The 9,548-nt window shown below is 39.1% G+C and overlaps 1 long non-coding RNA gene across 1 annotated transcript; it reads left to right on the top strand.

Moving 5' to 3' along the window:
• The first annotated feature begins 1,985 nt into the window (after positions 1-1,985).
• On the top strand, positions 1,986-2,685 carry LOC136853884 (uncharacterized). Its single transcript, XR_010857552.1, has 2 exons — positions 1,986-2,416; positions 2,500-2,685. It is a non-coding gene; the product is annotated as an uncharacterized lncRNA (long non-coding RNA).
• The last annotated feature ends 6,863 nt before the right edge of the window (positions 2,686-9,548 follow it).

Raw genomic sequence — 9,548 nt, 5'->3', positions numbered from 1 at the left:
CTTTTTGTGGAAGAGGGCCACTGCGGGTTGCTCCAAAAACGGGAGCATATATGCCGGCGTATGAAGCCGGCCTAATTTCACAAAATGCTGGAAACTTTGTTCTAATCACAGTCATTATATAATTGTAATTATTTTTTATGTTTATGTCAACATGCACTGCTACACAAATGCAAAGTCGATTTCTAAACCGCTCATGAATACAGCATTTAGAATTCTAAATTCTGTCTTTGTTCTCTTCTGCATGCAATACAATTTGACTGATTCCCTAACAATTCCATTGCTCTCGCTCACAGCCTTATCATCATCACTCTGCTTTTAGCGAACGTGATATGCGACTCCCTCTCAACAATACACTGACTGATGTTAGAAACTTTCTCCTATTCATCCTCTTCTCTCGTTTAATTAGAATCTCTTCCGTACCCTGATCTCAGATCTCTATAATCACATTTTGACTTAGAATTTCTGCATTGAACTCAGTTACGTAAATGACCAGATCATCACAGGTATGAAGACAAACAAAGAATTTTGCTATTGCAAAAGCAAAGTTTGCCCCACACACTGGTATTATGAAATAATTATGCATACATCTAAAATGAATTAAGCCCCTAAAGTCCGGGAATTTACGATATACTTCTGTTAAGGTTGGGAAGCTAAAGAGGACAGGTACACTTTTTGACACATGAGTGCAAGAAAACTACCAGAATCAATTAGAGCGCCATTTAAAATTTCATCTTAATTGTATATATTTATTTCCATAGAAGTGTTAAATCTAAAACAAACCAGCCAACACTCAATCTAACTAATTACATGAATATCGCCAGGTATAAACGAAAACCGTTACCACCTTAAATATGGTAAAATTTAAGGAATTAATGTGGTTGACAACTTATCCCCATGATTATGTGACTATTACAGCGACAGCTATGGAGAAAAATTGAAAACTCTTTCCATATTATTTACATAATTATCACTGTATTAGTATGTATGTTAGGAACAATCGTTTGTCGATTGTTCCCTTAGTGGGTTGTTGCCTCCTTTTGTTGTTTTTGTGTTTTTCTTGCTGGCGAGCTGTCGTCTTGTGAATGGCGTCAGACTTCGTCAGTCAGGTTCGTAACAGCAACAAGTCAGGTTCGTAGCAGCAACGAGCCAGGTTCTGGAGGGCAGAACGACCGATGGTCCAGGGCAGCAGCAGGTATCCGTACCTGCGACTTTTGCGAGTCAGGTTCGTAGCAGCAACGAGTCAGGTTGAGGGTAGCAGCGAGCCAGCCGAGTAGCAGCAGCAGGTATCCGCACCTGCGAGTCAGGTCCTGGCAGCAGAGCAGTGGAAAGTTTGTTGAGGACGAGATGGTTGCCGTGTCGGCTCTGTCATGGTCGTCGTAATTGGAGGAGGACGCCAGTACGCTTTTCTTGCGGACGAGATGGTTGCCGTGTCGGCTCTGTCATGATCGTCGGTACTGGAGGAGGACGTCAGCACTGTGCTTGAGGACGAGATGGTTGTCGTGTCGGCTCTGTCTTAGTTGTCCTGCAGTGTTCCTGTCGAGCAGTTGGTGGCTGCTTTGGTGTCTTTCACAGGAGTTCGTCTGATTGCCTTCATCCTTCTTGATAGCTGGGTCTATCGTGTTATCTCTGGCGGAGATTGATGTGTTTTTCAGTATTTCCTGTGTGATTTTATAATGTTGCATTATCGTTTATTTATTAAGATTGTTTTTGCTGCTCTTGTATTTGTTTGATTTTATGTATTACGCTCCCGGCTATTAAGTAATTTTGCTGCTCAAATGTTAATTTATTTGAAGTTTAAATTGCTTGTATTTTGCTGTCCTTTCAAGTAATTTAATTCATTTGTAGTAATGTTCATTTTATTATTTACTCTAAACTGAACCTGACTCACTGTAAATATGTAAATAACTAATTTGTAATAAACTAATATTAAGGTAATTTTTTTGTATTTGTTCTGCTCCTCCCTCCTTTGTTTGTCACCTCTCGTCAGTCATTACAGCCCAATTGCTTGTTCCTTTTTAAAGAACCTATCGATCTCGAGGGGCGAGATCGTAATATTGGCGACCTTGCCAGGATTGGTTCTGTTTTGGCTGGCGGGGGTGTGGCAGCATCGGGGGAGAGTATTTTGTCTGTAAAAAAAAAAAAATTTTTATTGAAATTTTTTTTTTTGTTAGGTGGGGAGGTGTTAGGAACAATCGTTTGTCGATTGTTCCCTTAGTGGGTTGTTGCCTCCTTTTGTTGTTTTTGTGTTTTTCTTGCTGGCGAGCTGTCGTCTTGTGAATGGCGTCAGACTTCGTCAGTCAGGTTCGTAACAGCAACAAGTCAGGTTCGTAGCAGCAACGAGCCAGGTTCTGGAGGGCAGAACGACCGATGGTCCAGGGCAGCAGCAGGTATCCGTACCTGCGACTTTGCGAGTCAGGTTCGTAGCAGCAACGAGTCAGGTTGAGGGTAGCAGCGAGCCAGCCGGAGTAGCAGCAGCAGGTATCCGTACCTGCGAGTCAGGTCCTGGCAGCAGAGCAGTGGAAAGTTTGTTGAGGACGAGATGGTTGCCGTGTCGGCTCTGTCATGGTCGTCGTAATTGGAGGAGGACGTCAGTACGTTTCTTGCGGACGAGATGGTTGCCGTGTCGGCTCTGTCATGATCGTCGGTACTGGAGGAGGACGTCAGCACTGTGCTTGAGGACGAGATGGTTGTCGTGTCGGCTCTGTCTTAGTTGTCCTGCAGTGTTCCTGTCGAGCAGTTGGTGGCTGCTTTGGTGTCTTCACAGGAGTTCGTCTGATTGCCTTCATCCTTCTTGATAGCTGGGTCTATCGTGTTATCTCTGCGGAGATTGATGTGTTTTTCAGTATTTCCCTGTGTGATTTTATAATGTTGCATTATCGTTTATTTATTAAGATTGTTTTTGCTGCTCTTGTATTTGTTTGATTTTATGTATTACGCTCCCGGCTATTAAGTAATTTTGCTGCTCAAATGTTAATTTATTTGAAGTTTAAATTGCTTGTATTTTGCTGTCCTTTCAAGTAATTTAATTCATTTGTAGTAATGTTCATTTTATTATTTACTCTAAACTGAACCTGACTCACTGTAAATATGTAAATAACTAATTTGTAATAAACTAATATTAAGGTAATTTTTTTGTATTTGTTCTGCTCCTCCCTCCTTTGTTTGTCACCTCTCGTCAGTCATTACAGCCCAATTGCTTGTTCCTTTTTAAAGAACCTATCGATCTCGAGGGGCGAGATCGTAATAATGTAAATCTATGCTTAATGTTGGAAAATAACTTTCTTACCGAAAAAATACTGAAGTCGAAAGATAAATTGTTAAGAATTCTAAATTCTACCATGCCTCTTATTGTAAGAGTACTTTCGTAACCCTGTTGAAACATCATTTCTAAATATGTCCACATTTGTCAAAGTAAAATACCAAACTGGAAGGGCAATGGCTGAACAGGAATGTCGCACATTGCCATTGTAAAAGTGATTAAAACAGAAAATGAATTTTGCATCGTTTGTCTCTGGATTTTAGTTTATCATTAGTTCATAAAAATTTCAATACTTGTAAATAAATCTAAAGTATTTTATTTAAGTTTTATCACAATTGCAAAAAGGAACTGCATGTAACGAAGTCAAACTTTAAAATGAGGTTCATTGGAATCTGAGCAGATGTAAAATAATAAAAATACATCGATTTGGAAGACTTTGTTAGGTTTTTAATGGAAATCCTATTACTTCTGCAGCAGTGAGTATTTCAACGCTCGTAAATCAGTCTTTCGTGGACTTCTTTTAGATGTGAGTATTTACAGGAATAAAGATGTTCATATATGCAATTTCTGTATATTTCAGAAAATTAGATTAGTATGCACGTGTATTGCTGAAACAGGAGCAGTTGTTCTCTTTCGTAATTTTTGTGGTTTTTCTTTGTTTATATAGAGTCATGCATATATAATGTATGTTAACATAAGTTTAAAATGTATGAGCATCTATGTACATGTGCAGCCTAATGTGTGATTAGATGAATTTCTAGTTTGTGTGTTTATATGCTGTTTACATTGTTCATTAGCGTATTTTTATTGTGTGTGTATATATATATGTGTGTGTGTGTGTGTATGTACAGTATGTATGTATGTATACTTAAACAATGAACAGAGAGGCAGAAGAAGACTGACTATTCAAAGATGGAACCAGTTGTTTGATGGTTAACGATTCGAGGATATGGAGAGAAGTTTCATCAGCAGCTTGCTCTAAGATTTCAAAATCGTCATAGGAAATACAAGATTTCCTTTGTTTGGAATGTTCCCTTATGTTAGAAAACTCCTCCTTACTCAAAGTACACCCTGTTCTATGGATAACGCCACGATGAGAGTCAACTCGCGCTTTCAGCATGCTTTTGGTGGATCCGACGGGAGTCCCGAGATTACATCTCGGGCAAGTATGCTGAAAGTCGAGCTGACTCTCATCGTGGCGTTAGCCATAGAACGGGGTGTACTTTGAATAAGGAGGAGTTTTCTAACATAGGGAAACATTCTCAACAGTGTAAATCTTGTATTTCCTATGACGATTTTGAAATCTTAGAGCAAGTTGCTGATGAAACTTCTCTCTATATCCTCGAGTCGTTAACCATCAAACAACTGGTTCCATCTTTGAATAGTCAGTCTTCTTCTGCCCCTCTGTTTATTGCTTAAGAGGTCTCTTCGTCCTTTTGGTGCCCTTCTTGGTCACTCAGTTTTCTTTTCTTGAGGCATTAGGTTGGTTTTAACTTTTATGTTTCGGGTTTAATATCTATATTTTAACATTAATAATTTTACAGAGTCCTATGTATTGATTTTAATTGTTGTTATTTTTGTATTTTCGTCCTGATGATGAAGCCAGGCTTTGAAACGTTGGCTGAAAATAAAGTTGAATATGCATCACCTCCTTTTCGTCCTCCTGTTTGTTTTACATGTCCGGCTTGCTAGAAGTCAACAATTTCCTGATTTATATATACACAAACATATATATATATATATATATATATATATATATATATATATATATATATATATATATATATATATATATATATATATATATAATATATATATATTGTCACGATTCATACCAGGTACCTGGTTATTACACAACTAATCTCAAAATTCAAAAATGTACCTCACTTTAGCCAGATACCTGAACTCTCATAACAATAGGAATTACGACTGAGCACTCTAAAGATAACGGTGATCCCTTAAAAACTTATTAATCACTTGAAAAAATCAAACTAAGTTTATCAGAACATGCATAAGGTATCAACAATTAAACAGGAAATATTCTAGAGCAAAAGGGCATCACTCCATCAAATTAACTCTAACTGTGTCCCTGGTCTTAACTCACTTTAGCGAAACTAAAAGAACAAAACATGTTTATTACTTTGCCTTATGCATACACAATTAATCCTATTCACTGGTGGTCAATAAATGAAACACTGTTTTTTTTAACATTAAATACATAAATTTGTTTTTGAATTCCAAATTTATAATTAGAATTCGCAATCTGAAAAATTTACTATTACTTGAAAATAACACAAAACTTAATTAAATCTTGAATTAAATTATGAAACAAAACTAATTCACAAAAGCTATATCAGGGATTTAAATTAATCAAGCTAAATTTAAACTATCAAGAATTACTCAAGGCGCCGTTACAAATGAAATAATTTGACTAAATTCAGATCTCAAAAGTTAATGCCAACCAGCGACCACCAATATACATACGTTAAAAGTAATCTCTTTTTAAGAACGAGAGAGAAAGAGGGAACCAAAATAATCGGTTTCGGAAATCGGAATGAAACAGATTTCAGAATTCCAGTGCACGTGAAACAATTACATGACGTCATTAAAGCATTTTGAGTGCGAAAGACCAAAAGAAAAGCTCTAGAAGCAGGGGGATGACGTCATTAAAGAATTTTGGGTGCGAGATACGAAAAGAGAAATTTCTAGAATGAAAGTGACGTCATCCCAGCAAAACGTTTTGAATGCAATCTTACAAAACATGGTGTAAACTGATCAAGACAATGCATGTATTCTTTCTCTCAAAGTGGCGTACGTGATCAGAGAAATGCATGTAACAATGCGAAATCACTCGTCTTGTTCTCGTACAGGAAGAATCTTTTTCAGAAACCTCTACACGACCAAAACATACAGCAATCGGCTAATTATGATTGACGTGTTTTATAAACAAGACGAAAAACTTCGAGTGGATTTCCTGAACTGATCAGCAGTTGTTATTCTAACCTTTCACCGTGTAACCCAAAACAAAGCGCTTTCTCTTATCTCAACTGATAACAATTGAAATGAAACAAGCCCTCACTAGGACACGTACGTGTTCCTTATACTACGCTTTTATCAAGAAAGATATTACTTATTCTAAACTACGTTATTAAGTCATCTAAAGCATTAATTCTTTTGAGGTCTGTTATGATGTTTCAATAATACATAATCATAATACATGATAAATAAAAGAGTAAATATATCAAAAGATCGCATGATAGGCTATACATATTTCAAGGCAACATCATGACTATATATATATATATATATATATATATATATATATATATATATATATATATATATATATATATATATATATATATATATATATATATATATATATATTTCCCTTTTATTCACATTTTGTATCAATATTTTAAAGGCGTAGACTGATGCTGACAGCATGTCCGTTGTCATTTCGTATGGCTGAACAAATTTTACTAGTTTTAAACATTTAAAGTGCCGTTTGTTGAATTTATTTTGACGATCGCAATATTTTGTCTCCACTAAGAAAAGACATTACTAATAAACTGCCTTAGTCAAGTTCCGGTGGAAGATGAAACAGTCGAGCTGAGCTAAACATCAGCGTTTTTGCTTAAGACATTGTTCGTTTATCAGTGTCCATCGCATTGTTGGGTGACATCTCCATTTTTTTTTTTTAGTGGATGCACTCGTGCAAATATTCACACAGGATGGCAGTTCGTTGCCAGCAGCAACCTTACCCAGAAACAACTGTTTGCCACAGCAAAAGCGCCTGTTTTCAAGGTATAATTCCCCTTAGTTGTAAGTCATTCATATGGTATAGTGTTCTGTTTGCCATTCTAGGTTTACAACTTGGTAATGCACAGACCTACAGTAGAGGTCTGCGCCCCATTATTATTATTATTATTATTATTATTATTATTATTATTATTATTATTATTATTAAAATACTTTAACCAGACCACTGAGCTGACTATCAGCTCTCGTAGGACTGGCCCGAAGGACTACAGTGAAATACCAAGTCTAGGCCAGAGGCCAAGCACTGGGCCAACTAGCTCATCCGGTGTGGTGATGAATGAATGGAAATGAAATTAAAAACTTCATGTACGATTTGTTTTGATAATGTGCTGCCAACTGATAAGAGGCTGCAACCTGCAACTTGGTCGCGAGTCAGTCAGCTCTCTGTTCTCTTACAATAAAAGTCACTGTAGAATGTTGTCTCATTGCAAACCCAACATGAAGTAGTGAGTTTTCGAGCCAAGTCATGCCCGTGATACGTCTACCACCCCAGGCCATGCCCAGGCGTGACTCCTGCAATGCCAAGGGCATTGTCACGGGTTGTGATGCAAGCACAGACGTTAATTGCAGACCAGCAACGTGCCATCCGTTCCCTTCAGGATGCCCTTCCCCGTTCTGGATCCTTTGCCGGTAAAGTCCCTGTCTCTGCTGCCCAGGGAAATGTGATGCTGTGACGTCCTCAGCAGCGTTCACGTCCTGGAGACGTTCGATGATGTGTTGGATTCACCTTAGCAAGTTTCTGCCGCATGATGTTGTCCTGCACATTAGGCTCAACTGTGTTCCGGCACTGCAACGTGCACTGGGCACTCAGTACTCAGATGCCAAATGGAACGCCCTTACCTCAGATGCGGCTTTGGATGCCATAAAAAACATCGTGTTACGGTCATCGAATCAGGCAGTGCAGTAGTGAGAATTTTTTGCTCTTGCCCGAGGGTGCCAGGTGTCTGTGAGAGATTATTTCTCATGGGGTGATGAAGGTCGTGAATGGGCGGCTATCCATGTCCAACTCCACTTGGTGGAAACCCCAATATGCGACCACTGTATAGTCTTATATGTGTACAGTAAATAGGAATGCTTGAAACCGTGTCAAAGGGTGCCGATGTATGACGAGTCTCACGAAGATAGTGGGCACTGAGGCATTGGAAGTCCACTGTGCGGTGAGCTAAACACTCCCCACATTTGGGACAGTGAAAATAACAATCGGTGGCTTTTTGAGCGCACCTTGAGAAATAATTGCTCACAGACTCCTGGCACCCTTGGGCAAGAGCAAAAAATTCTCACCGCTGCATTGCCTGATTCGACGACCGAAACACGATGTTTCTGATGGCATCCAAAGCCGCGTCTCGGGGTAAGGGCGTTCCATTTGGCATCCGAGTACCGAGCGCCCAGTGCACGTTGCAGTGCCAGAACACAGATGAGCCTAATGTGCAGGACAACATCCTGCGGCGGAAACTTGTTAAGATGAATCCAACACATCATCAAACGTCTCCAGGATGTGAACGCCGCTGAGGACGTCACAGCATCACATTTCCCAGAGGCAGCAGAGATGGATTTTGCCAGCAAGTGATCCAGAACCGGGAAGGGCAACCTGAAGGGAACGGATGGTGCGTTGCTGGTCTGCAATTAACGTCTGTGCTTGCATCACAACCTGTGACAATGCCCTTGGCATTGCAGGAGACTCACACCTCGGCATGGCCTGGGGTGGTAGACGTATCACGGGCATGACTTGGCTCGAAAACTCACTACGCCATGTTGGGTTTGCAATGAGACGACATTCTACAGTGAGTTTTATTGTACGAGAACAGAGAGCCGACTGACTCGCGACCAAGTTGCAGGTTGCAACTTCTTATTAGTTGGCAGCACATTATCAAAACATATCGTACATGAAGTTTTTAATTTCATTTCCATTCATTCATCACCACACCGGATGACCTATTTGGTCCCAGTGCTGGGCCTCTGGCCTAGACTTGGTATTTCATTGTAATCCTTCAGGCCAGTCCTATGAGAGCTGATAGTCAGCTCAGTGGTCTGGTTAAAGTATTTTAACAACAACAACAACAACAACAACAACAACAATAATAATAATAATAATAATGGCCCGCAGCCCTCTACTGTAGGTCTGTGCCTTACCGAGTTCCAAACCTAGAATGGCAAACAGAACACCATACCTTATGAGTGACTTACACCTAAGGGGAATTATAGCTGATAAATATAATTCCCCTTGGATGTAAGTTATTCCTAAGGCATAGTGAACTGGGTATGTCCTCTGTTACTTCCATCATCAGTAAGTTAGTTTGTCTTGCTTTGCATATCGTCATTGTGCCTGTTTTTCTAATTTCAGCAGAAACCCACTTTAAGAAAATGTTAGCCTTATTAACATGTGCAAGTACCATACGCAAGCAATTTCACGATCATAAAACCTTATGAACAGAAAATTTTAGTATTGGAGACTAGGATTGGGCTATAA

The sequence above is a fragment of the Macrobrachium rosenbergii genome, chromosome 28 (genome assembly GCF_040412425.1).
Source record: "Macrobrachium rosenbergii isolate ZJJX-2024 chromosome 28, ASM4041242v1, whole genome shotgun sequence".
In the NCBI taxonomy this organism is placed as follows: domain Eukaryota; kingdom Metazoa; phylum Arthropoda; class Malacostraca; order Decapoda; family Palaemonidae; genus Macrobrachium; species Macrobrachium rosenbergii.
This window is presented reverse-complemented; position numbering and strand designations above follow the sequence as displayed.